The sequence below is a fragment of the Eleutherodactylus coqui genome, chromosome 1 (genome assembly GCF_035609145.1).
Source record: "Eleutherodactylus coqui strain aEleCoq1 chromosome 1, aEleCoq1.hap1, whole genome shotgun sequence".
Taxonomy (NCBI): Eukaryota; Metazoa; Chordata; class Amphibia; order Anura; family Eleutherodactylidae; genus Eleutherodactylus; species Eleutherodactylus coqui.
In genome coordinates this window covers 59,211,818-59,234,736 of record NC_089837.1, presented here as the reverse complement: position 1 = coordinate 59,234,736, position 22,919 = coordinate 59,211,818, and the positions used below count along the sequence as shown (strand labels likewise).

The following is a 22,919-nucleotide window of genomic DNA, read 5'->3' as shown; positions in this document are numbered from 1 at the left end:
GCTTTGTTTCTTTAGAAATGTCCTCTTCTCTGTCAATGCAGACATACATGCCTAAATACAGAAGATCATAGAATGGTAGAGCTTCCAACTCCAGGGTCATGGGGTCCAAGCCCCTGCTCAGTGCAGGATTACCTAAATCATTCCAGACAGACAGTTGTCCAGCCTTTGTTTGAACACTTCCATGGAAGGAGAACTCATCACCACCCGTGGTAACCTGTACCACTCAGTGATCACTCTCACTATCAGAAAGTTTTTTCTAATATGCCATTTAGAAAAGGGCTCTTTCCTTTGCACTGCAGATCAAAACTGAATGCTAAATCAGTCGCCTTAAAAAGCTGCAAGGCAGGGCTACGACAACAAATGAAGTCCTAGGCAGGTTTCTTGCCTAAGAGCACACTACAAGCTACCACAGTGCGCTAGAACATACGACTCTGGTGGGACTCGAACCCACAACCTTTGAATCACTTTCACTCTAGAAGTCCAATGCGCTATCCATTGCGCCACAGAGCCACTCCTAAGCCTTGCGCGTAGTCATTTTGTGGCTGGGAAAAGGCCAGTGCATCTCACTTTCGTGACATCTATACTTAAAGAAAAAAAGGCCTCAACTTTGGAAACTCTTGAATGCTGGGAATGTGCTAAAATTGCCGATCAGAGTAGACAGGTGTGTAAACAGCCGTCACGGGGGATTAGCTCACATGGTAGAGCGCTCGCTTCGCATGCGAGAGGTAGCGGGATCGATGCCCGCATCCTCCAAGATCTTTACTTGCCAGCGCTTTGAAACTCTAGCATGATGGCCTTTTTATCTTTGGCGCTCAAAGAACTGGCCTTCGATAGCTCAGCTGGTAGAGCGGAGGACTGTAGAAGCAAATTAGCAATCCTTAGGTCGCTGGTTCAATTCCGGCTCGAAGGACCTTTTTGGCTAGCATTACCATTTTGAAGCTTTCAAACGGCTCAGACGCACTGACAGCCACGGCTTTACGTGTAACATACGGCGCAAACAAAAGGCAAGCCCGTCCCTGGGTGGGCTTGAACCACCAACCTTTCGGTTAACAGCCGAACGCGCTAACCGATTGCGCCACAGAGACAACCACACGTTGTGCCGCAGGCCAAATCCTCAGTCAGGTCAACTATATTCTCTCAGGTGACTACCTAAACAATAATATCAAAAAAAGGAAAAGAAGAGATAAACTAGAAGACAACAGCGTGACTCCAAAGAGTACCCAACTGCCCACGGAGAGTGGCTCCCTGTTAGCGGCTTAGCAACAGTCAAAGGCTTCCTCAGCTTGGCCTCACCAGCGCCTTGTAAGCTATCCCAATGCAGCAGAGTGGCGCAGCGGAAGCGTGCTGGGCCCATAACCCAGAGGTCGATGGATCGAAACCATCCTCTGCTAGGAAGCTCAGTTTTTTGCAGTTCCTACCACATCCACATCTTCCTGGACAGCATAGTTTGAGAAATCGCTTTGTTTCTTTAGAAATGTCCTCTTCTCTGTCAATGCAGACATACATGCCTAAATACAGAAGATCATAGAATGGTAGAGCTTCCAACTCCAGGGTCATGGGGTCCAAGCCCCTGCTCAGTGCAGGATTACCTAAATCATTCCAGACAGACAGTTGTCCAGCCTTTGTTTGAACACTTCCATGGAAGGAGAACTCATCACCACCCGTGGTAACCTGTACCACTCAGTGATCACTCTCACTATCAGAAAGTTTTTTCTAATATGCCATTTAGAAAAGGGCTCTTTCCTTTGCACTGCAGATCAAAACTGAATGCTAAATCAGTCGCCTTAAAAAGCTGCAAGGCAGGGCTACGACAACAAATGAAGTCCTAGGCAGGTTTCTTGCCTAAGAGCACACTACAAGCTACCACAGTGCGCTAGAACATACGACTCTGGTGGGACTCGAACCCACAACCTTTGAATCACTTTCACTCTAGAAGTCCAATGCGCTATCCATTGCGCCACAGAGCCACTCCTAAGCCTTGCGCGTAGTCATTTTGTGGCTGGGAAAAGGCCAGTGCATCTCACTTTCGTGACATCTATACTTAAAGAAAAAAAGGCCTCAACTTTGGAAACTCTTGAATGCTGGGAATGTGCTAAAATTGCCGATCAGAGTAGACAGGTGTGTAAACAGCCGTCACGGGGGATTAGCTCACATGGTAGAGCGCTCGCTTCGCATGCGAGAGGTAGCGGGATTGATGCCCGCATCCTCCAAGATCTTTACTTGCCAGCGCTTTGAAACTCTAGCATGATGGCCTTTTTATCTTTGGCGCTCAAAGAACTGGCCTTCGATAGCTCAGCTGGTAGAGCGGAGGACTGTAGAAGCAAATTAGCAATCCTTAGGTCGCTGGTTCAATTCCGGCTCGAAGGACCTTTTTGGCTAGCATTACCATTTTGAAGCTTTCAAACGGCTCAGACGCACTGACAGCCACGGCTTTACGTGTAACATACGGCGCAAACAAAAGGCAAGCCCGTCCCTGGGTGGGCTTGAACCACCAACCTTTCGGTTAACAGCCGAACGCGCTAACCGATTGCGCCACAGAGACAACCACACGTTGTGCCGCAGGCCAAATCCTCAGTCAGGTCAACTATATTCTCTCAGGTGACTACCTAAACAATAATATCAAAAAAAGGAAAAGAAGAGATAAACTAGAAGACAACAGCGTGACTCCAAAGAGTACCCAACTGCCCACGGAGAGTGGCTCCCTGTTAGCGGCTTAGCAACAGTCAAAGGCTTCCTCAGCTTGGCCTCACCAGCGCCTTGTAAGCTATCCCAATGCAGCAGAGTGGCGCAGCGGAAGCGTGCTGGGCCCATAACCCAGAGGTCGATGGATCGAAACCATCCTCTGCTAGGAAGCTCAGTTTTTTGCAGTTCCTACCACATCCACATCTTCCTGGACAGCATAGTTTGAGAAATCGCTTTGTTTCTTTAGAAATGTCCTCTTCTCTGTCAATGCAGACATACATGCCTAAATACAGAAGATCATAGAATGGTAGAGCTTCCAACTCCAGGGTCATGGGGTCCAAGCCCCTGCTCAGTGCAGGATTACCTAAATCATTCCAGACAGACAGTTGTCCAGCCTTTGTTTGAACACTTCCATGGAAGGAGAACTCATCACCACCCGTGGTAACCTGTACCACTCAGTGATCACTCTCACTATCAGAAAGTTTTTTCTAATATGCCATTTAGAAAAGGGCTCTTTCCTTTGCACTGCAGATCAAAACTGAATGCTAAATCAGTCGCCTTAAAAAGCTGCAAGGCAGGGCTACGACAACAAATGAAGTCCTAGGCAGGTTTCTTGCCTAAGAGCACACTACAAGCTACCACAGTGCGCTAGAACATACGACTCTGGTGGGACTCGAACCCACAACCTTTGAATCACTTTCACTCTAGAAGTCCAATGCGCTATCCATTGCGCCACAGAGCCACTCCTAAGCCTTGCGCGTAGTCATTTTGTGGCTGGGAAAAGGCCAGTGCATCTCACTTTCGTGACATCTATACTTAAAGAAAAAAAGGCCTCAACTTTGGAAACTCTTGAATGCTGGGAATGTGCTAAAATTGCCGATCAGAGTAGACAGGTGTGTAAACAGCCGTCACGGGGGATTAGCTCACATGGTAGAGCGCTCGCTTCGCATGCGAGAGGTAGCGGGATCGATGCCCGCATCCTCCAAGATCTTTACTTGCCAGCGCTTTGAAACTCTAGCATGATGGCCTTTTTATCTTTGGCGCTCAAAGAACTGGCCTTCGATAGCTCAGCTGGTAGAGCGGAGGACTGTAGAAGCAAATTAGCAATCCTTAGGTCGCTGGTTCAATTCCGGCTCGAAGGACCTTTTTGGCTAGCATTACCATTTTGAAGCTTTCAAACGGCTCAGACGCACTGACAGCCACGGCTTTACGTGTAACATACGGCGCAAACAAAAGGCAAGCCCGTCCCTGGGTGGGCTTGAACCACCAACCTTTCGGTTAACAGCCGAACGCGCTAACCGATTGCGCCACAGAGACAACCACACGTTGTGCCGCAGGCCAAATCCTCAGTCAGGTCAACTATATTCTCTCAGGTGACTACCTAAACAATAATATCAAAAAAAGGAAAAGAAGAGATAAACTAGAAGACAACAGCGTGACTCCAAAGAGTACCCAACTGCCCACGGAGAGTGGCTCCCTGTTAGCGGCTTAGCAACAGTCAAAGGCTTCCTCAGCTTGGCCTCACCAGCGCCTTGTAAGCTATCCCAATGCAGCAGAGTGGCGCAGCGGAAGCGTGCTGGGCCCATAACCCAGAGGTCGATGGATCGAAACCATCCTCTGCTAGGAAGCTCAGTTTTTTGCAGTTCCTACCACATCCACATCTTCCTGGACAGCATAGTTTGAGAAATCGCTTTGTTTCTTTAGAAATGTCCTCTTCTCTGTCAATGCAGACATACATGCCTAAATACAGAAGATCATAGAATGGTAGAGCTTCCAACTCCAGGGTCATGGGGTCCAAGCCCCTGCTCAGTGCAGGATTACCTAAATCATTCCAGACAGACAGTTGTCCAGCCTTTGTTTGAACACTTCCATGGAAGGAGAACTCATCACCACCCGTGGTAACCTGTACCACTCAGTGATCACTCTCACTATCAGAAAGTTTTTTCTAATATGCCATTTAGAAAAGGGCTCTTTCCTTTGCACTGCAGATCAAAACTGAATGCTAAATCAGTCGCCTTAAAAAGCTGCAAGGCAGGGCTACGACAACAAATGAAGTCCTAGGCAGGTTTCTTGCCTAAGAGCACACTACAAGCTACCACAGTGCGCTAGAACATACGACTCTGGTGGGACTCGAACCCACAACCTTTGAATCACTTTCACTCTAGAAGTCCAATGCGCTATCCATTGCGCCACAGAGCCACTCCTAAGCCTTGCGCGTAGTCATTTTGTGGCTGGGAAAAGGCCAGTGCATCTCACTTTCGTGACATCTATACTTAAAGAAAAAAAGGCCTCAACTTTGGAAACTCTTGAATGCTGGGAATGTGCTAAAATTGCCGATCAGAGTAGACAGGTGTGTAAACAGCCGTCACGGGGGATTAGCTCACATGGTAGAGCGCTCGCTTCGCATGCGAGAGGTAGTGGGATCGATGCCCGCATCCTCCAAGATCTTTACTTGCCAGCGCTTTGAAACTCTAGCATGATGGCCTTTTTATCTTTGGCGCTCAAAGAACTGGCCTTCGATAGCTCAGCTGGTAGAGCGGAGGACTGTAGAAGCAAATTAGCAATCCTTAGGTCGCTGGTTCAATTCCGGCTCGAAGGACCTTTTTGGCTAGCATTACCATTTTGAAGCTTTCAAACGGCTCAGACGCACTGACAGCCACGGCTTTACGTGTAACATACGGCGCAAACAAAAGGCAAGCCCGTCCCTGGGTGGGCTTGAACCACCAACCTTTCGGTTAACAGACGAACGCGCTAACCGATTGCGCCACAGAGACAACCACACGTTGTGCCGCAGGCCAAATCCTCAGTCAGGTCAACTATATTCTCTCAGGTGACTACCTAAACAATAATATCAAAAAAAGGAAAAGAAGAGATAAACTAGAAGACAACAGCGTGACTCCAAAGAGTACCCAACTGCCCACGGAGAGTGGCTCCCTGTTAGCGGCTTAGCAACAGTCAAAGGCTTCCTCAGCTTGGCCTCACCAGCGCCTTGTAAGCTATCCCAATGCAGCAGAGTGGCGCAGCGGAAGCGTGCTGGGCCCATAACCCAGAGGTCGATGGATCGAAACCATCCTCTGCTAGGAAGCTCAGTTTTTTGCAGTTCCTACCACATCCACATCTTCCTGGACAGCATAGTTTGAGAAATCGCTTTGTTTCTTTAGAAATGTCCTCTTCTCTGTCAATGCAGACATACATGCCTAAATACAGAAGATCATAGAATGGTAGAGCTTCCAACTCCAGGGTCATGGGGTCCAAGCCCCTGCTCAGTGCAGGATTACCTAAATCATTCCAGACAGACAGTTGTCCAGCCTTTGTTTGAACACTTCCATGGAAGGAGAACTCATCACCACCCGTGGTAACCTGTACCACTCAGTGATCACTCTCACTATCAGAAAGTTTTTTCTAATATGCCATTTAGAAAAGGGCTCTTCCCTTTGCACTGCAGATCAAAACTGAATGCTAAATCAGTCGCCTTAAAAAGCTGCAAGGCAGGGCTACGACAACAAATGAAGTCCTAGGCAGGTTTCTTGCCTAAGAGCACACTACAAGCTACCACAGTGCGCTAGAACATACGACTCTGGTGGGACTCGAACCCACAACCTTTGAATCACTTTCACTCTAGAAGTCCAATGCGCTATCCATTGCGCCACAGAGCCACTCCTAAGCCTTGCGCGTAGTCATTTTGTGGCTGGGAAAAGGCCAGTGCATCTCACTTTCGTGACATCTATACTTAAAGAAAAAAAGGCCTCAACTTTGGAAACTCTTGAATGCTGGGAATGTGCTAAAATTGCCGATCAGAGTAGACAGGTGTGTAAACAGCCGTCACGGGGGATTAGCTCACATGGTAGAGCGCTCGCTTCGCATGCGAGAGGTAGCGGGATCGATGCCCGCATCCTCCAAGATCTTTACTTGCCAGCGCTTTGAAACTCTAGCATGATGGCCTTTTTATCTTTGGCGCTCAAAGAACTGGCCTTCGATAGCTCAGCTGGTAGAGCGGAGGACTGTAGAAGCAAATTAGCAATCCTTAGGTCGCTGGTTCAATTCCGGCTCGAAGGACCTTTTTGGCTAGCATTACCATTTTGAAGCTTTCAAACGGCTCAGACGCACTGACAGCCACGGCTTTACGTGTAACATACGGCGCAAACAAAAGGCAAGCCCGTCCCTGGGTGGGCTTGAACCACCAACCTTTCGGTTAACAGCCGAACGCGCTAACCGATTGCGCCACAGAGACAACCACACGTTGTGCCGCAGGCCAAATCCTCAGTCAGGTCAACTATATTCTCTCAGGTGACTACCTAAACAATAATATCAAAAAAAGGAAAAGAAGAGATAAACTAGAAGACAACAGCGTGACTCCAAAGAGTACCCAACTGCCCACGGAGAGTGGCTCCCTGTTAGCGGCTTAGCAACAGTCAAAGGCTTCCTCAGCTTGGCCTCACCAGCGCCTTGTAAGCTATCCCAATGCAGCAGAGTGGCGCAGCGGAAGCGTGCTGGGCCCATAACCCAGAGGTCGATGGATCGAAACCATCCTCTGCTAGGAAGCTCAGTTTTTTGCAGTTCCTACCACATCCACATCTTCCTGGACAGCATAGTTTGAGAAATCGCTTTGTTTCTTTAGAAATGTCCTCTTCTCTGTCAATGCAGACATACATGCCTAAATACAGAAGATCATAGAATGGTAGAGCTTCCAACTCCAGGGTCATGGGGTCCAAGCCCCTGCTCAGTGCAGGATTACCTAAATCATTCCAGACAGACAGTTGTCCAGCCTTTGTTTGAACACTTCCATGGAAGGAGAACTCATCACCACCCGTGGTAACCTGTACCACTCAGTGATCACTCTCACTATCAGAAAGTTTTTTCTAATATGCCATTTAGAAAAGGGCTCTTTCCTTTGCACTGCAGATCAAAACTGAATGCTAAATCAGTCGCCTTAAAAAGCTGCAAGGCAGGGCTACGACAACAAATGAAGTCCTAGGCAGGTTTCTTGCCTAAGAGCACACTACAAGCTACCACAGTGCGCTAGAACATACGACTCTGGTGGGACTCGAACCCACAACCTTTGAATCACTTTCACTCTAGAAGTCCAATGCGCTATCCATTGCGCCACAGAGCCACTCCTAAGCCTTGCGCGTAGTCATTTTGTGGCTGGGAAAAGGCCAGTGCATCTCACTTTCGTGACATCTATACTTAAAGAAAAAAAGGCCTCAACTTTGGAAACTCTTGAATGCTGGGAATGTGCTAAAATTGCCGATCAGAGTAGACAGGTGTGTAAACAGCCGTCACGGGGGATTAGCTCACATGGTAGAGCGCTCGCTTCGCATGCGAGAGGTAGCGGGATCGATGCCCGCATCCTCCAAGATCTTTACTTGCCAGCGCTTTGAAACTCTAGCATGATGGCCTTTTTATCTTTGGCGCTCAAAGAACTGGCCTTCGATAGCTCAGCTGGTAGAGCGGAGGACTGTAGAAGCAAATTAGCAATCCTTAGGTCGCTGGTTCAATTCCGGCTCGAAGGACCTTTTTGGCTAGCATTACCATTTTGAAGCTTTCAAACGGCTCAGACGCACTGACAGCCACGGCTTTACGTGTAACATACGGCGCAAACAAAAGGCAAGCCCGTCCCTGGGTGGGCTTGAACCACCAACCTTTCGGTTAACAGCCGAACGCGCTAACCGATTGCGCCACAGAGACAACCACACGTTGTGCCGCAGGCCAAATCCTCAGTCAGGTCAACTATATTCTCTCAGGTGACTACCTAAACAATAATATCAAAAAAAGGAAAAGAAGAGATAAACTAGAAGACAACAGCGTGACTCCAAAGAGTACCCAACTGCCCACGGAGAGTGGCTCCCTGTTAGCGGCTTAGCAACAGTCAAAGGCTTCCTCAGCTTGGCCTCACCAGCGCCTTGTAAGCTATCCCAATGCAGCAGAGTGGCGCAGCGGAAGCGTGCTGGGCCCATAACCCAGAGGTCGATGGATCGAAACCATCCTCTGCTAGGAAGCTCAGTTTTTTGCAGTTCCTACCACATCCACATCTTCCTGGACAGCATAGTTTGAGAAATCGCTTTGTTTCTTTAGAAATGTCCTCTTCTCTGTCAATGCAGACATACATGCCTAAATACAGAAGATCATAGAATGGTAGAGCTTCCAACTCCAGGGTCATGGGGTCCAAGCCCCTGCTCAGTGCAGGATTACCTAAATCATTCCAGACAGACAGTTGTCCAGCCTTTGTTTGAACACTTCCATGGAAGGAGAACTCATCACCACCCGTGGTAACCTGTACCACTCAGTGATCACTCTCACTATCAGAAAGTTTTTTCTAATATGCCATTTAGAAAAGGGCTCTTCCCTTTGCACTGCAGATCAAAACTGAATGCTAAATCAGTCGCCTTAAAAAGCTGCAAGGCAGGGCTACGACAACAAATGAAGTCCTAGGCAGGTTTCTTGCCTAAGAGCACACTACAAGCTACCACAGTGCGCTAGAACATACGACTCTGGTGGGACTCAAACCCACAACCTTTGAATCACTTTCACTCTAGAAGTCCAATGCGCTATACATTGCGCCACAGAGCCACTCCTAAGCCTTGCGCGTAGTCATTTTGTGGCTGGGAAAAGGCCAGTGCATCTCACTTTCGTGACATCTATACTTAAAGAAAAAAAGGCCTCAACTTTGGAAACTCTTGAATGCTGGGAATGTGCTAAAATTGCCGATCAGAGTAGACAGGTGTGTAAACAGCCGTCACGGGGGATTAGCTCACATGGTAGAGCGCTCGCTTCGCATGCGAGAGGTAGCGGGATCGATGCCCGCATCCTCCAAGATCTTTACTTGCCAGCGCTTTGAAACTCTAGCATGATGGCCTTTTTATCTTTGGCGCTCAAAGAACTGGCCTTCGATAGCTCAGCTGGTAGAGCGGAGGACTGTAGAAGCAAATTAGCAATCCTTAGGTCGCTGGTTCAATTCCGGCTCGAAGGACCTTTTTGGCTAGCATTACCATTTTGAAGCTTTCAAACGGCTCAGACGCACTGACAGCCACGGCTTTACGTGTAACATACGGCGCAAACAAAAGGCAAGCCCGTCCCTGGGTGGGCTTGAACCACCAACCTTTCGGTTAACAGCCGAACGCGCTAACCGATTGCGCCACAGAGACAACCACACGTTGTGCCGCAGGCCAAATCCTCAGTCAGGTCAACTATATTCTCTCAGGTGACTACCTAAACAATAATATCAAAAAAAGGAAAAGAAGAGATAAACTAGAAGACAACAGCGTGACTCCAAAGAGTACCCAACTGCCCACGGAGAGTGGCTCCCTGTTAGCGGCTTAGCAACAGTCAAAGGCTTCCTCAGCTTGGCCTCACCAGCGCCTTGTAAGCTATCCCAATGCAGCAGAGTGGCGCAGCGGAAGCGTGCTGGGCCCATAACCCAGAGGTCGATGGATCGAAACCATCCTCTGCTAGGAAGCTCAGTTTTTTGCAGTTCCTACCACATCCACATCTTCCTGGACAGCATAGTTTGAGAAATCGCTTTGTTTCTTTAGAAATGTCCTCTTCTCTGTCAATGCAGACATACATGCCTAAATACAGAAGATCATAGAATGGTAGAGCTTCCAACTCCAGGGTCATGGGGTCCAAGCCCCTGCTCAGTGCAGGATTACCTAAATCATTCCAGACAGACAGTTGTCCAGCCTTTGTTTGAACACTTCCATGGAAGGAGAACTCATCACCACCCGTGGTAACCTGTACCACTCAGTGATCACTCTCACTATCAGAAAGTTTTTTCTAATATGCCATTTAGAAAAGGGCTCTTTCCTTTGCACTGCAGATCAAAACTGAATGCTAAATCAGTCGCCTTAAAAAGCTGCAAGGCAGGGCTACGACAACAAATGAAGTCCTAGGCAGGTTTCTTGCCTAAGAGCACACTACAAGCTACCACAGTGCGCTAGAACATACGACTCTGGTGGGACTCGAACCCACAACCTTTGAATCACTTTCACTCTAGAAGTCCAATGCGCTATCCATTGCGCCACAGAGCCACTCCTAAGCCTTGCGCGTAGTCATTTTGTGGCTGGGAAAAGGCCAGTGCATCTCACTTTCGTGACATCTATACTTAAAGAAAAAAAGGCCTCAACTTTGGAAACTCTTGAATGCTGGGAATGTGCTAAAATTGCCGATCAGAGTAGACAGGTGTGTAAACAGCCGTCACGGGGGATTAGCTCACATGGTAGAGCGCTCGCTTCGCATGCGAGAGGTAGCGGGATCGATGCCCGCATCCTCCAAGATCTTTACTTGCCAGCGCTTTGAAACTCTAGCATGATGGCCTTTTTATCTTTGGCGCTCAAAGAACTGGCCTTCGATAGCTCAGCTGGTAGAGCGGAGGACTGTAGAAGCAAATTAGCAATCCTTAGGTCGCTGGTTCAATTCCGGCTCGAAGGACCTTTTTGGCTAGCATTACCATTTTGAAGCTTTCAAACGGCTCAGACGCACTGACAGCCACGGCTTTACGTGTAACATACGGCGCAAACAAAAGGCAAGCCCGTCCCTGGGTGGGCTTGAACCACCAACCTTTCGGTTAACAGCCGAACGCGCTAACCGATTGCGCCACAGAGACAACCACACGTTGTGCCGCAGGCCAAATCCTCAGTCAGGTCAACTATATTCTCTCAGGTGACTACCTAAACAATAATATCAAAAAAAGGAAAAGAAGAGATAAACTAGAAGACAACAGCGTGACTCCAAAGAGTACCCAACTGCCCACGGAGAGTGGCTCCCTGTTAGCGGCTTAGCAACAGTCAAAGGCTTCCTCAGCTTGGCCTCACCAGCGCCTTGTAAGCTATCCCAATGCAGCAGAGTGGCGCAGCGGAAGCGTGCTGGGCCCATAACCCAGAGGTCGATGGATCGAAACCATCCTCTGCTAGGAAGCTCAGTTTTTTGCAGTTCCTACCACATCCACATCTTCCTGGACAGCATAGTTTGAGAAATCGCTTTGTTTCTTTAGAAATGTCCTCTTCTCTGTCAATGCAGACATACATGCCTAAATACAGAAGATCATAGAATGGTAGAGCTTCCAACTCCAGGGTCATGGGGTCCAAGCCCCTGCTCAGTGCAGGATTACCTAAATCATTCCAGACAGACAGTTGTCCAGCCTTTGTTTGAACACTTCCATGGAAGGAGAACTCATCACCACCCGTGGTAACCTGTACCACTCAGTGATCACTCTCACTATCAGAAAGTTTTTTCTAATATGCCATTTAGAAAAGGGCTCTTCCCTTTGCACTGCAGATCAAAACTGAATGCTAAATCAGTCGCCTTAAAAAGCTGCAAGGCAGGGCTACGACAACAAATGAAGTCCTAGGCAGGTTTCTTGCCTAAGAGCACACTACAAGCTACCACAGTGCGCTAGAACATACGACTCTGGTGGGACTCAAACCCACAACCTTTGAATCACTTTCACTCTAGAAGTCCAATGCGCTATCCATTGCGCCACAGAGCCACTCCTAAGCCTTGTGCGTAGTCATTTTGTGGCTGGGAAAAGGCCAGTGCATCTCACTTTCGTGACATCTATACTTAAAGAAAAAAAGGCCTCAACTTTGGAAACTCTTGAATGCTGGGAATGTGCTAAAATTGCCGATCAGAGTAGACAGGTGTGTAAACAGCCGTCACGGGGGATTAGCTCACATGGTAGAGCGCTCGCTTCGCATGCGAGAGGTAGCGGGATCGATGCCCGCATCCTCCAAGATCTTTACTTGCCAGCGCTTTGAAACTCTAGCATGATGGCCTTTTTATCTTTGGCGCTCAAAGAACTGGCCTTCGATAGCTCAGCTGGTAGAGCGGAGGACTGTAGAAGCAAATTAGCAATCCTTAGGTCGCTGGTTCAATTCCGGCTCGAAGGACCTTTTTGGCTAGCATTACCATTTTGAAGCTTTCAAACGGCTCAGACGCACTGACAGCCACGGCTTTACGTGTAACATACGGCGCAAACAAAAGGCAAGCCCGTCCCTGGGTGGGCTTGAACCACCAACCTTTCGGTTAACAGCCGAACGCGCTAACCGATTGCGCCACAGAGACAACCACACGTTGTGCCGCAGGCCAAATCCTCAGTCAGGTCAACTATATTCTCTCAGGTGACTACCTAAACAATAATATCAAAAAAAGGAAAAGAAGAGATAAACTAGAAGACAACAGCGTGACTCCAAAGAGTACCCAACTGCCCACGGAGAGTGGCTCCCTGTTAGCGGCTTAGCAACAGTCAAAGGCTTCCTCAGCTTGGCCTCACCAGCGCCTTGTAAGCTATCCCAATGCAGCAGAGTGGCGCAGCGGAAGCGTGCTGGGCCCATAACCCAGAGGTCGATGGATCGAAACCATCCTCTGCTAGGAAGCTCAGTTTTTTGCAGTTCCTACCACATCCACATCTTCCTGGACAGCATAGTTTGAGAAATCGCTTTGTTTCTTTAGAAATGTCCTCTTCTCTGTCAATGCAGACATACATGCCTAAATACAGAAGATCATAGAATGGTAGAGCTTCCAACTCCAGGGTCATGGGGTCCAAGCCCCTGCTCAGTGCAGGATTACCTAAATCATTCCAGACAGACAGTTGTCCAGCCTTTGTTTGAACACTTCCATGGAAGGAGAACTCATCACCACCCGTGGTAACCTGTACCACTCAGTGATCACTCTCACTATCAGAAAGTTTTTTCTAATATGCCATTTAGAAAAGGGCTCTTCCCTTTGCACTGCAGATCAAAACTGAATGCTAAATCAGTCGCCTTAAAAAGCTGCAAGGCAGGGCTACGACAACAAATGAAGTCCTAGGCAGGTTTCTTGCCTAAGAGCACACTACAAGCTACCACAGTGCGCTAGAACATACGACTCTGGTGGGACTCGAACCCACAACCTTTGAATCACTTTCACTCTAGAAGTCCAATGCGCTATCCATTGCGCCACAGAGCCACTCCTAAGCCTTGCGCGTAGTCATTTTGTGGCTGGGAAAAGGCCAGTGCATCTCACTTTCGTGACATCTATACTTAAAGAAAAAAAGGCCTCAACTTTGGAAACTCTTGAATGCTGGGAATGTGCTAAAATTGCCGATCAGAGTAGACAGGTGTGTAAACAGCCGTCACGGGGGATTAGCTCACATGGTAGAGCGCTCGCTTCGCATGCGAGAGGTAGCGGGATCGATGCCCGCATCCTCCAAGATCTTTACTTGCCAGCGCTTTGAAACTCTAGCATGATGGCCTTTTTATCTTTGGCGCTCAAAGAACTGGCCTTCGATAGCTCAGCTGGTAGAGCGGAGGACTGTAGAAGCAAATTAGCAATCCTTAGGTCGCTGGTTCAATTCCGGCTCGAAGGACCTTTTTGGCTAGCATTACCATTTTGAAGCTTTCAAACGGCTCAGACGCACTGACAGCCACGGCTTTACGTGTAACATACGGCGCAAACAAAAGGCAAGCCCGTCCCTGGGTGGGCTTGAACCACCAACCTTTCGGTTAACAGCCGAACGCGCTAACCGATTGCGCCACAGAGACAACCACACGTTGTGCCGCAGGCCAAATCCTCAGTCAGGTCAACTATATTCTCTCAGGTGACTACCTAAACAATAATATCAAAAAAAGGAAAAGAAGAGATAAACTAGAAGACAACAGCGTGACTCCAAAGAGTACCCAACTGCCCACGGAGAGTGGCTCCCTGTTAGCGGCTTAGCAACAGTCAAAGGCTTCCTCAGCTTGGCCTCACCAGCGCCTTGTAAGCTATCCCAATGCAGCAGAGTGGCGCAGCGGAAGCGTGCTGGGCCCATAACCCAGAGGTCGATGGATCGAAACCATCCTCTGCTAGGAAGCTCAGTTTTTTGCAGTTCCTACCACATCCACATCTTCCTGGACAGCATAGTTTGAGAAATCGCTTTGTTTCTTTAGAAATGTCCTCTTCTCTGTCAATGCAGACATACATGCCTAAATACAGAAGATCATAGAATGGTAGAGCTTCCAACTCCAGGGTCATGGGGTCCAAGCCCCTGCTCAGTGCAGGATTACCTAAATCATTCCAGACAGACAGTTGTCCAGCCTTTGTTTGAACACTTCCATGGAAGGAGAACTCATCACCACCCGTGGTAACCTGTACCACTCAGTGATCACTCTCACTATCAGAAAGTTTTTTCTAATATGCCATTTAGAAAAGGGCTCTTCCCTTTGCACTGCAGATCAAAACTGAATGCTAAATCAGTCGCCTTAAAAAGCTGCAAGGCAGGGCTACGACAACAAATGAAGTCCTAGGCAGGTTTCTTGCCTAAGAGCACACTACAAGCTACCACAGTGCGCTAGAACATACGACTCTGGTGGGACTCGAACCCACAACCTTTGAATCACTTTCACTCTAGAAGTCCAATGCGCTATCCATTGCGCCACAGAGCCACTCCTAAGCCTTGCGCGTAGTCATTTTGTGGCTGGGAAAAGGCCAGTGCATCTCACTTTCGTGACATCTATACTTAAAGAAAAAAAGGCCTCAACTTTGGAAACTCTTGAATGCTGGGAATGTGCTAAAATTGCCGATCAGAGTAGACAGGTGTGTAAACAGCCGTCACGGGGGATTAGCTCACATGGTAGAGCGCTCGCTTCGCATGCGAGAGGTAGCGGGATCGATGCCCGCATCCTCCAAGATCTTTACTTGCCAGCGCTTTGAAACTCTAGCATGATGGCCTTTTTATCTTTGGCGCTCAAAGAACTGGCCTTCGATAGCTCAGCTGGTAGAGCGGAGGACTGTAGAAGCAAATTAGCAATCCTTAGGTCGCTGGTTCAATTCCGGCTCGAAGGACCTTTTTGGCTAGCATTACCATTTTGAAGCTTTCAAACGGCTCAGACGCACTGACAGCCACGGCTTTACGTGTAACATACGGCGCAAACAAAAGGCAAGCCCGTCCCTGGGTGGGCTTGAACCACCAACCTTTCGGTTAACAGCCGAACGCGCTAACCGATTGCGCCACAGAGACAACCACACGTTGTGCCGCAGGCCAAATCCTCAGTCAGGTCAACTATATTCTCTCAGGTGACTACCTAAACAATAATATCAAAAAAAGGAAAAGAAGAGATAAACTAGAAGACAACAGCGTGACTCCAAAGAGTACCCAACTGCCCACGGAGAGTGGCTCCCTGTTAGCGGCTTAGCAACAGTCAAAGGCTTCCTCAGCTTGGCCTCACCAGCGCCTTGTAAGCTATCCCAATGCAGCAGAGTGGCGCAGCGGAAGCGTGCTGGGCCCATAACCCAGAGGTCGATGGATCGAAACCATCCTCTGCTAGGAAGCTCAGTTTTTTGCAGTTCCTACCACATCCACATCTTCCTGGACAGCATAGTTTGAGAAATCGCTTTGTTTCTTTAGAAATGTCCTCTTCTCTGTCAATGCAGACATACATGCCTAAATACAGAAGATCATAGAATGGTAGAGCTTCCAACTCCAGGGTCATGGGGTCCAAGCCCCTGCTCAGTGCAGGATTACCTAAATCATTCCAGACAGACAGTTGTCCAGCCTTTGTTTGAACACTTCCATGGAAGGAGAACTCATCACCACCCGTGGTAACCTGTACCACTCAGTGATCACTCTCACTATCAGAAAGTTTTTTCTAATATGCCATTTAGAAAAGGGCTCTTCCCTTTGCACTGCAGATCAAAACTGAATGCTAAATCAGTCGCCTTAAAAAGCTGCAAGGCAGGGCTACGACAACAAATGAAGTCCTAGGCAGGTTTCTTGCCTAAGAGCACACTACAAGCTACCACAGTGCGCTAGAACATACGACTCTGGTGGGACTCGAACCCACAACCTTTGAATCACTTTCACTCTAGAAGTCCAATGCGCTATCCATTGCGCCACAGAGCCACTCCTAAGCCTTGCGCGTAGTCATTTTGTGGCTGGGAAAAGGCCAGTGCATCTCACTTTCGTGACATCTATACTTAAAGAAAAAAAGGCCTCAACTTTGGAAACTCTTGAATGCTGGGAATGTGCTAAAATTGCCGATCAGAGTAGACAGGTGTGTAAACAGCCGTCACGGGGGATTAGCTCACATGGTAGAGCGCTCGCTTCGCATGCGAGAGGTAGCGGGATCGATGCCCGCATCCTCCAAGATCTTTACTTGCCAGCGTTTGAAACTCTAGCATGATGGCCTTTTTATCTTTGGCGCTCAAAGAACTGGCCTTCGATAGCTCAGCTGGTAGAGCGGAGGACTGTAGAAGCAAATTAGCAATCCTTAGGTCGCTGGTTCAATTCCGGCTCGAAGGACCTTTTTTGGCTAGCATTACCATTTTGAAGCTTTCAAACGGCTCAGACGCACTGACAGCCACGGCTTTACGTGTAACATACGGCGCAAACAAAAGGCAAGCCCGTCCCTGGGTGGGCTTGAACCACCAACCTTTCGGTTAACAGCCGAACGCGCTAACCGATTGCGCCACAGAGACAACCACACGTTGTGCCGCAGGCCAAATCCTCAGTCAGGTCAACTATATTCTCTCAGGTGACTACCTAAACAATAATATCAAAAAAAGGAAAAGAAGAGATAAACTAGAAGACAACAGCGTGACTCCAAAGAGTACCCAACTGCCCACGGAGAGTGGCTCCCTGTTAGCGGCTTAGCAACAGTCAAAGGCTTCCTCAGCTTGGCCTCACCAGCGCCTTGTAAGCTATCCCAATGCAGCAGAGTGGCGCAGCGGAAGCGTGCTGGGCCCATAACCCAGAGGTCGATGGATCGAAACCATCCTCTGCTAGGAAGCTCAGTTTTTTGCAGTTCCTACCACATCCACATCTTCCTGGACAGCATAGTTTGAGAAATCGCTTTGTTTCTTTAGAAATGTCCTCTTCTCTGTCAATGCAGACATACATGCCTAAATACAGAAGATCATAGAATGGTAGAGCTTCCAACTCCAGGGTCATGGGGTCCAAGCCCCTGCTCAGTGCAGGATTACCTAAATCATTCCAGACAGACAGTTGTCCAGCCTTTGTTTGAACACTTCCATGGAAGGAGAACTCATCACCACCCGTGGTAACCTGTACCACTCAGTGATCACTCTCACTATCAGAAAGTTTTTTCTAATATGCCATTTAGAAAAGGGCTCTTTCCTTTGCACTGCAGATCAAAACTGAATGCTAAATCAGTCGCCTTAAAAAGCTGCAAGGCAGGGCTACGACAACAAATGAAGTCCTAGGCAGGTTTCTTGCCTAAGAGCACACTACAAGCTACCACAGTGCGCTAGAACATACGACTCTGGTGGGACTCGAACCCACAACCTTTGAATCACTTTCACTCTAGAAGTCCAATGCGCTATCCATTGCGCCACAGAGCCACTCCTAAGCCTTGCGCGTAGTCATTTTGTGGCTGGGAAAAGGCCAGTGCATCTCACTTTCGTGACATCTATACTTAAAGAAAAAAAGGCCTCAACTTTGGAAACTCTTGAATGCTGGGAATGTGCTAAAATTGCCGATCAGAGTAGACAGGTGTGTAAACAGCCGTCACGGGGGATTAGCTCACATGGTAGAGCGCTCGCTTCGCATGCGAGAGGTAGCGGGATCGATGCCCGCATCCTCCAAGATCTTTACTTGCCAGCGCTTTGAAACTCTAGCATGATGGCCTTTTTATCTTTGGCGCTCAAAGAACTGGCCTTCGATAGCTCAGCTGGTAGAGCGGAGGACTGTAGAAGCAAATTAGCAATCCTTAGGTCGCTGGTTCAATTCCGGCTCGAAGGACCTTTTTGGCTAGCATTACCATTTTGAAGCTTTCAAACGGCTCAGACGCACTGACAGCCACGGCTTTACGTGTAACATACGGCGCAAACAAAAGGCAAGCCCGTCCCTGGGTGGGCTTGAACCACCAACCTTTCGGTTAACAGCCGAACGCGCTAACCGATTGCGCCACAGAGACAACCACACGTTGTGCCGCAGGCCAAATCCTCAGTCAGGTCAACTATATTCTCTCAGGTGACTACCTAAACAATAATATCAAAAAAAGGAAAAGAAGAGATAAACTAGAAGACAACAGCGTGACTCCAAAGAGTACCCAACTGCCCACGGAGAGTGGCTCCCTGTTAGCGGCTTAGCAACAGTCAAAGGCTTCCTCAGCTTGGCCTCACCAGCGCCTTGTAAGCTATCCCAATGCAGCAGAGTGGCGCAGCGGAAGCGTGCTGGGCCCATAACCCAGAGGTCGATGGATCGAAACCATCCTCTGCTAGGAAGCTCAGTTTTTTGCAGTTCCTACCACATCCACATCTTCCTGGACAGCATAGTTTGAGAAATCGCTTTGTTTCTTTAGAAATGTCCTCTTCTCTGTCAATGCAGACATACATGCCTAAATACAGAAGATCATAGAATGGTAGAGCTTCCAACTCCAGGGTCATGGGGTCCAAGCCCCTGCTCAGTGCAGGATTACCTAAATCATTCCAGACAGACAGTTGTCCAGCCTTTGTTTGAACACTTCCATGGAAGGAGAACTCATCACCACCCGTGGTAACCTGTACCACTCAGTGATCACTCTCACTATCAGAAAGTTTTTTCTAATATGCCATTTAGAAAAGGGCTCTTTCCTTTGCACTGCAGATCAAAACTGAATGCTAAATCAGTCGCCTTAAAAAGCTGCAAGGCAGGGCTACGACAACAAATGAAGTCCTAGGCAGGTTTCTTGCCTAAGAGCACACTACAAGCTACCACAGTGCGCTAGAACATACGACTCTGGTGGGACTCGAACCCACAACCTTTGAATCACTTTCACTCTAGAAGTCCAATGCGCTATCCATTGCGCCACAGAGCCACTCCTAAGCCTTGCGCGTAGTCATTTTGTGGCTGGGAAAAGGCCAGTGCATCTCACTTTCGTGACATCTATACTTAAAGAAAAAAAGGCCTCAACTTTGGAAACTCTTGAATGCTGGGAATGTGCTAAAATTGCCGATCAGAGTAGACAGGTGTGTAAACAGCCGTCACGGGGGATTAGCTCACATGGTAGAGCGCTCGCTTCGCATGCGAGAGGTAGCGGGATCGATGCCCGCATCCTCCAAGATCTTTACTTGCCAGCGCTTTGAAACTCTAGCATGATGGCCTTTTTATCTTTGGCGCTCAAAGAACTGGCCTTCGATAGCTCAGCTGGTAGAGCGGAGGACTGTAGAAGCAAATTAGCAATCCTTAGGTCGCTGGTTCAATTCCGGCTCGAAGGACCTTTTTGGCTAGCATTACCATTTTGAAGCTTTCAAACGGCTCAGACGCACTGACAGCCACGGCTTTACGTGTAACATACGGCGCAAACAAAAGGCAAGCCCGTCCCTGGGTGGGCTTGAACCACCAACCTTTCGGTTAACAGCCGAACGCGCTAACCGATTGCGCCACAGAGACAACCACACGTTGTGCCGCAGGCCAAATCCTCAGTCAGGTCAACTATATTCTCTCAGGTGACTACCTAAACAATAATATCAAAAAAAGGAAAAGAAGAGATAAACTAGAAGACAACAGCGTGACTCCAAAGAGTACCCAACTGCCCACGGAGAGTGGCTCCCTGTTAGCGGCTTAGCAACAGTCAAAGGCTTCCTCAGCTTGGCCTCACCAGCACCTTGTAAGCTATCCCAATGCAGCAGAGTGGCGCAGCGGAAGCGTGCTGGGCCCATAACCCAGAGGTCGATGGATCGAAACCATCCTCTGCTAGGAAGCTCAGTTTTTTGCAGTTCCTACCACATCCACATCTTCCTGGACAGCATAGTTTGAGAAATCGCTTTGTTTCTTTAGAAATGTCCTCTTCTCTGTCAATGCAGACATACATGCCTAAATACAGAAGATCATAGAATGGTAGAGCTTCCAACTCCAGGGTCATGGGGTCCAAGCCCCTGCTCAGTGCAGGATTACCTAAATCATTCCAGACAGACAGTTGTCCAGCCTTTGTTTGAACACTTCCATGGAAGGAGAACTCATCACCACCCGTGGTAACCTGTACCACTCAGTGATCACTCTCACTATCAGAAAGTTTTTTCTAATATGCCATTTAGAAAAGGGCTCTTTCCTTTGCACTGCAGATCAAAACTGAATGCTAAATCAGTCGCCTTAAAAAGCTGCAAGGCAGGGCTACGACAACAAATGAAGTCCTAGGCAGGTTTCTTGCCTAAGAGCACACTACAAGCTACCACAGTGCGCTAGAACATACGACTCTGGTGGGACTCGAACCCACAACCTTTGAATCACTTTCACTCTAGAAGTCCAATGCGCTATCCATTGCGCCACAGAGCCACTCCTAAGCCTTGCGCGTAGTCATTTTGTGGCTGGGAAAAGGCCAGTGCATCTCACTTTCGTGACATCTATACTTAAAGAAAAAAAGGCCTCAACTTTGGAAACTCTTGAATGCTGGGAATGTGCTAAAATTGCCGATCAGAGTAGACAGGTGTGTAAACAGCCGTCACGGGGGATTAGCTCACATGGTAGAGCGCTCGCTTCGCATGCGAGAGGTAGCGGGATCGATGCCCGCATCCTCCAAGATCTTTACTTGCCAGCGCTTTGAAACTCTAGCATGATGGCCTTTTTATCTTTGGCGCTCAAAGAACTGGCCTTCGATAGCTCAGCTGGTAGAGCGGAGGACTGTAGAAGCAAATTAGCAATCCTTAGGTCGCTGGTTCAATTCCGGCTCGAAGGACCTTTTTGGCTAGCATTACCATTTTGAAGCTTTCAAACGGCTCAGACGCACTGACAGCCACGGCTTTACGTGTAACATACGGCGCAAACAAAAGGCAAGCCCGTCCCTGGGTGGGCTTGAACCACCAACCTTTCGGTTAACAGCCGAACGCGCTAACCGATTGCGCCACAGAGACAACCACACGTTGTGCCGCAGGCCAAATCCTCAGTCAGGTCAACTATATTCTCTCAGGTGACTACCTAAACAATAATATCAAAAAAAGGAAAAGAAGAGATAAACTAGAAGACAACAGCGTGACTCCAAAGAGTACCCAACTGCCCACGGAGAGTGGCTCCCTGTTAGCGGCTTAGCAACAGTCAAAGGCTTCCTCAGCTTGGCCTCACCAGCGCCTTGTAAGCTATCCCAATGCAGCAGAGTGGCGCAGCGGAAGCGTGCTGGGCCCATAACCCAGAGGTCGATGGATCGAAACCATCCTCTGCTAGGAAGCTCAGTTTTTTGCAGTTCCTACCACATCCACATCTTCCTGGACAGCATAGTTTGAGAAATCGCTTTGTTTCTTTAGAAATGTCCTCTTCTCTGTCAATGCAGACATACATGCCTAAATACAGAAGATCATAGAATGGTAGAGCTTCCAACTCCAGGGTCATGGGGTCCAAGCCCCTGCTCAGTGCAGGATTACCTAAATCATTCCAGACAGACAGTTGTCCAGCCTTTGTTTGAACACTTCCATGGAAGGAGAACTCATCACCACCCGTGGTAACCTGTACCACTCAGTGATCACTCTCACTATCAGAAAGTTTTTTCTAATATGCCATTTAGAAAAGGGCTCTTCCCTTTGCACTGCAGATCAAAACTGAATGCTAAATCAGTCGCCTTAAAAAGCTGCAAGGCAGGGCTACGACAACAAATGAAGTCCTAGGCAGGTTTCTTGCCTAAGAGCACACTACAAGCTACCACAGTGCGCTAGAACATACGACTCTGGTGGGACTCGAACCCACAACCTTTGAATCACTTTCACTCTAGAAGTCCAATGCGCTATCCATTGCGCCACAGAGCCACTCCTAAGCCTTGCGCGTAGTCATTTTGTGGCTGGGAAAAGGCCAGTGCATCTCACTTTCGTGACATCTATACTTAAAGAAAAAAAGGCCTCAACTTTGGAAACTCTTGAATGCTGGGAATGTGCTAAAATTGCCGATCAGAGTAGACAGGTGTGTAAACAGCCGTCACGGGGGATTAGCTCACATGGTAGAGCGCTCGCTTCGCATGCGAGAGGTAGCGGGATCGATGCCCGCATCCTCCAAGATCTTTACTTGCCAGCGCTTTGAAACTCTAGCATGATGGCCTTTTTATCTTTGGCGCTCAAAGAACTGGCCTTCGATAGCTCAGCTGGTAGAGCGGAGGACTGTAGAAGCAAATTAGCAATCCTTAGGTCGCTGGTTCAATTCCGGCTCGAAGGACCTTTTTGGCTAGCATTACCATTTTGAAGCTTTCAAACGGCTCAGACGCACTGACAGCCACGGCTTTACGTGTAACATACGGCGCAAACAAAAGGCAAGCCCATCCCTGGGTGGGCTTGAACCACCAACCTTTCGGTTAACAGCCGAACGCGCT

The 22,919-nt window shown here is 48.4% G+C and overlaps 42 non-coding genes across 42 annotated transcripts; 14 read left to right on the top strand and 28 right to left on the bottom strand.

Annotated features, from left to right (window-relative positions):
* Nucleotides 1–426: 426 nt before the first annotated feature.
* TRNAR-UCU (transfer RNA arginine (anticodon UCU)) lies at nucleotides 427–510 on the bottom strand. Its single transcript is given in 2 exon segments — nucleotides 427–462; nucleotides 474–510. It is a non-coding gene; the product is annotated as a tRNA-Arg (tRNA).
* A 170-nt stretch (nucleotides 511–680) lies between these two features.
* TRNAA-CGC (transfer RNA alanine (anticodon CGC)) lies at nucleotides 681–753 on the top strand. The gene has a single exon. It is a non-coding gene; the product is annotated as a tRNA-Ala (tRNA).
* A 258-nt stretch (nucleotides 754–1,011) lies between these two features.
* TRNAN-GUU (transfer RNA asparagine (anticodon GUU)) lies at nucleotides 1,012–1,085 on the bottom strand. Its single transcript has one exon. It is a non-coding gene; the product is annotated as a tRNA-Asn (tRNA).
* Nucleotides 1,086–1,883: 798 nt separating this feature from the next.
* On the bottom strand, nucleotides 1,884–1,967 carry TRNAR-UCU (transfer RNA arginine (anticodon UCU)). The gene is given in 2 exon segments: nucleotides 1,884–1,919; nucleotides 1,931–1,967. It is a non-coding gene; the product is annotated as a tRNA-Arg (tRNA).
* Nucleotides 1,968–2,468: 501 nt separating this feature from the next.
* Nucleotides 2,469–2,542, bottom strand: TRNAN-GUU (transfer RNA asparagine (anticodon GUU)). The gene has a single exon. It is a non-coding gene; the product is annotated as a tRNA-Asn (tRNA).
* Nucleotides 2,543–3,340: 798 nt separating this feature from the next.
* Nucleotides 3,341–3,424, bottom strand: TRNAR-UCU (transfer RNA arginine (anticodon UCU)). Its single transcript is given in 2 exon segments — nucleotides 3,341–3,376; nucleotides 3,388–3,424. It is a non-coding gene; the product is annotated as a tRNA-Arg (tRNA).
* Nucleotides 3,425–3,594: 170 nt separating this feature from the next.
* TRNAA-CGC (transfer RNA alanine (anticodon CGC)) lies at nucleotides 3,595–3,667 on the top strand. The gene has a single exon. It is a non-coding gene; the product is annotated as a tRNA-Ala (tRNA).
* Nucleotides 3,668–3,925: 258 nt separating this feature from the next.
* On the bottom strand, nucleotides 3,926–3,999 carry TRNAN-GUU (transfer RNA asparagine (anticodon GUU)). The gene has a single exon. It is a non-coding gene; the product is annotated as a tRNA-Asn (tRNA).
* A 798-nt stretch (nucleotides 4,000–4,797) lies between these two features.
* TRNAR-UCU (transfer RNA arginine (anticodon UCU)) lies at nucleotides 4,798–4,881 on the bottom strand. The gene is given in 2 exon segments: nucleotides 4,798–4,833; nucleotides 4,845–4,881. It is a non-coding gene; the product is annotated as a tRNA-Arg (tRNA).
* A 1,373-nt stretch (nucleotides 4,882–6,254) lies between these two features.
* On the bottom strand, nucleotides 6,255–6,338 carry TRNAR-UCU (transfer RNA arginine (anticodon UCU)). The gene is given in 2 exon segments: nucleotides 6,255–6,290; nucleotides 6,302–6,338. It is a non-coding gene; the product is annotated as a tRNA-Arg (tRNA).
* Nucleotides 6,339–6,508: 170 nt separating this feature from the next.
* On the top strand, nucleotides 6,509–6,581 carry TRNAA-CGC (transfer RNA alanine (anticodon CGC)). Its single transcript has one exon. It is a non-coding gene; the product is annotated as a tRNA-Ala (tRNA).
* A 258-nt stretch (nucleotides 6,582–6,839) lies between these two features.
* TRNAN-GUU (transfer RNA asparagine (anticodon GUU)) lies at nucleotides 6,840–6,913 on the bottom strand. The gene has a single exon. It is a non-coding gene; the product is annotated as a tRNA-Asn (tRNA).
* Nucleotides 6,914–7,711: 798 nt separating this feature from the next.
* Nucleotides 7,712–7,795, bottom strand: TRNAR-UCU (transfer RNA arginine (anticodon UCU)). The gene is given in 2 exon segments: nucleotides 7,712–7,747; nucleotides 7,759–7,795. It is a non-coding gene; the product is annotated as a tRNA-Arg (tRNA).
* A 170-nt stretch (nucleotides 7,796–7,965) lies between these two features.
* On the top strand, nucleotides 7,966–8,038 carry TRNAA-CGC (transfer RNA alanine (anticodon CGC)). The gene has a single exon. It is a non-coding gene; the product is annotated as a tRNA-Ala (tRNA).
* A 258-nt stretch (nucleotides 8,039–8,296) lies between these two features.
* TRNAN-GUU (transfer RNA asparagine (anticodon GUU)) lies at nucleotides 8,297–8,370 on the bottom strand. The gene has a single exon. It is a non-coding gene; the product is annotated as a tRNA-Asn (tRNA).
* A 1,052-nt stretch (nucleotides 8,371–9,422) lies between these two features.
* TRNAA-CGC (transfer RNA alanine (anticodon CGC)) lies at nucleotides 9,423–9,495 on the top strand. The gene has a single exon. It is a non-coding gene; the product is annotated as a tRNA-Ala (tRNA).
* Nucleotides 9,496–9,753: 258 nt separating this feature from the next.
* Nucleotides 9,754–9,827, bottom strand: TRNAN-GUU (transfer RNA asparagine (anticodon GUU)). Its single transcript has one exon. It is a non-coding gene; the product is annotated as a tRNA-Asn (tRNA).
* Nucleotides 9,828–10,625: 798 nt separating this feature from the next.
* Nucleotides 10,626–10,709, bottom strand: TRNAR-UCU (transfer RNA arginine (anticodon UCU)). Its single transcript is given in 2 exon segments — nucleotides 10,626–10,661; nucleotides 10,673–10,709. It is a non-coding gene; the product is annotated as a tRNA-Arg (tRNA).
* Nucleotides 10,710–10,879: 170 nt separating this feature from the next.
* On the top strand, nucleotides 10,880–10,952 carry TRNAA-CGC (transfer RNA alanine (anticodon CGC)). The gene has a single exon. It is a non-coding gene; the product is annotated as a tRNA-Ala (tRNA).
* Nucleotides 10,953–11,210: 258 nt separating this feature from the next.
* On the bottom strand, nucleotides 11,211–11,284 carry TRNAN-GUU (transfer RNA asparagine (anticodon GUU)). The gene has a single exon. It is a non-coding gene; the product is annotated as a tRNA-Asn (tRNA).
* Nucleotides 11,285–12,336: 1,052 nt separating this feature from the next.
* TRNAA-CGC (transfer RNA alanine (anticodon CGC)) lies at nucleotides 12,337–12,409 on the top strand. Its single transcript has one exon. It is a non-coding gene; the product is annotated as a tRNA-Ala (tRNA).
* A 258-nt stretch (nucleotides 12,410–12,667) lies between these two features.
* TRNAN-GUU (transfer RNA asparagine (anticodon GUU)) lies at nucleotides 12,668–12,741 on the bottom strand. The gene has a single exon. It is a non-coding gene; the product is annotated as a tRNA-Asn (tRNA).
* Nucleotides 12,742–13,539: 798 nt separating this feature from the next.
* Nucleotides 13,540–13,623, bottom strand: TRNAR-UCU (transfer RNA arginine (anticodon UCU)). The gene is given in 2 exon segments: nucleotides 13,540–13,575; nucleotides 13,587–13,623. It is a non-coding gene; the product is annotated as a tRNA-Arg (tRNA).
* A 170-nt stretch (nucleotides 13,624–13,793) lies between these two features.
* On the top strand, nucleotides 13,794–13,866 carry TRNAA-CGC (transfer RNA alanine (anticodon CGC)). The gene has a single exon. It is a non-coding gene; the product is annotated as a tRNA-Ala (tRNA).
* A 258-nt stretch (nucleotides 13,867–14,124) lies between these two features.
* TRNAN-GUU (transfer RNA asparagine (anticodon GUU)) lies at nucleotides 14,125–14,198 on the bottom strand. The gene has a single exon. It is a non-coding gene; the product is annotated as a tRNA-Asn (tRNA).
* A 798-nt stretch (nucleotides 14,199–14,996) lies between these two features.
* TRNAR-UCU (transfer RNA arginine (anticodon UCU)) lies at nucleotides 14,997–15,080 on the bottom strand. Its single transcript is given in 2 exon segments — nucleotides 14,997–15,032; nucleotides 15,044–15,080. It is a non-coding gene; the product is annotated as a tRNA-Arg (tRNA).
* A 170-nt stretch (nucleotides 15,081–15,250) lies between these two features.
* Nucleotides 15,251–15,323, top strand: TRNAA-CGC (transfer RNA alanine (anticodon CGC)). The gene has a single exon. It is a non-coding gene; the product is annotated as a tRNA-Ala (tRNA).
* Nucleotides 15,324–15,581: 258 nt separating this feature from the next.
* On the bottom strand, nucleotides 15,582–15,655 carry TRNAN-GUU (transfer RNA asparagine (anticodon GUU)). Its single transcript has one exon. It is a non-coding gene; the product is annotated as a tRNA-Asn (tRNA).
* A 798-nt stretch (nucleotides 15,656–16,453) lies between these two features.
* TRNAR-UCU (transfer RNA arginine (anticodon UCU)) lies at nucleotides 16,454–16,537 on the bottom strand. Its single transcript is given in 2 exon segments — nucleotides 16,454–16,489; nucleotides 16,501–16,537. It is a non-coding gene; the product is annotated as a tRNA-Arg (tRNA).
* A 170-nt stretch (nucleotides 16,538–16,707) lies between these two features.
* TRNAA-CGC (transfer RNA alanine (anticodon CGC)) lies at nucleotides 16,708–16,780 on the top strand. Its single transcript has one exon. It is a non-coding gene; the product is annotated as a tRNA-Ala (tRNA).
* A 258-nt stretch (nucleotides 16,781–17,038) lies between these two features.
* On the bottom strand, nucleotides 17,039–17,112 carry TRNAN-GUU (transfer RNA asparagine (anticodon GUU)). The gene has a single exon. It is a non-coding gene; the product is annotated as a tRNA-Asn (tRNA).
* Nucleotides 17,113–17,910: 798 nt separating this feature from the next.
* Nucleotides 17,911–17,994, bottom strand: TRNAR-UCU (transfer RNA arginine (anticodon UCU)). The gene is given in 2 exon segments: nucleotides 17,911–17,946; nucleotides 17,958–17,994. It is a non-coding gene; the product is annotated as a tRNA-Arg (tRNA).
* Nucleotides 17,995–18,164: 170 nt separating this feature from the next.
* Nucleotides 18,165–18,237, top strand: TRNAA-CGC (transfer RNA alanine (anticodon CGC)). Its single transcript has one exon. It is a non-coding gene; the product is annotated as a tRNA-Ala (tRNA).
* A 258-nt stretch (nucleotides 18,238–18,495) lies between these two features.
* Nucleotides 18,496–18,569, bottom strand: TRNAN-GUU (transfer RNA asparagine (anticodon GUU)). The gene has a single exon. It is a non-coding gene; the product is annotated as a tRNA-Asn (tRNA).
* Nucleotides 18,570–19,367: 798 nt separating this feature from the next.
* On the bottom strand, nucleotides 19,368–19,451 carry TRNAR-UCU (transfer RNA arginine (anticodon UCU)). The gene is given in 2 exon segments: nucleotides 19,368–19,403; nucleotides 19,415–19,451. It is a non-coding gene; the product is annotated as a tRNA-Arg (tRNA).
* A 170-nt stretch (nucleotides 19,452–19,621) lies between these two features.
* On the top strand, nucleotides 19,622–19,694 carry TRNAA-CGC (transfer RNA alanine (anticodon CGC)). Its single transcript has one exon. It is a non-coding gene; the product is annotated as a tRNA-Ala (tRNA).
* Nucleotides 19,695–19,952: 258 nt separating this feature from the next.
* TRNAN-GUU (transfer RNA asparagine (anticodon GUU)) lies at nucleotides 19,953–20,026 on the bottom strand. The gene has a single exon. It is a non-coding gene; the product is annotated as a tRNA-Asn (tRNA).
* A 798-nt stretch (nucleotides 20,027–20,824) lies between these two features.
* Nucleotides 20,825–20,908, bottom strand: TRNAR-UCU (transfer RNA arginine (anticodon UCU)). Its single transcript is given in 2 exon segments — nucleotides 20,825–20,860; nucleotides 20,872–20,908. It is a non-coding gene; the product is annotated as a tRNA-Arg (tRNA).
* A 170-nt stretch (nucleotides 20,909–21,078) lies between these two features.
* TRNAA-CGC (transfer RNA alanine (anticodon CGC)) lies at nucleotides 21,079–21,151 on the top strand. The gene has a single exon. It is a non-coding gene; the product is annotated as a tRNA-Ala (tRNA).
* Nucleotides 21,152–21,409: 258 nt separating this feature from the next.
* TRNAN-GUU (transfer RNA asparagine (anticodon GUU)) lies at nucleotides 21,410–21,483 on the bottom strand. The gene has a single exon. It is a non-coding gene; the product is annotated as a tRNA-Asn (tRNA).
* A 798-nt stretch (nucleotides 21,484–22,281) lies between these two features.
* On the bottom strand, nucleotides 22,282–22,365 carry TRNAR-UCU (transfer RNA arginine (anticodon UCU)). Its single transcript is given in 2 exon segments — nucleotides 22,282–22,317; nucleotides 22,329–22,365. It is a non-coding gene; the product is annotated as a tRNA-Arg (tRNA).
* A 170-nt stretch (nucleotides 22,366–22,535) lies between these two features.
* Nucleotides 22,536–22,608, top strand: TRNAA-CGC (transfer RNA alanine (anticodon CGC)). The gene has a single exon. It is a non-coding gene; the product is annotated as a tRNA-Ala (tRNA).
* The last annotated feature ends 311 nt before the right edge of the window (nucleotides 22,609–22,919 follow it).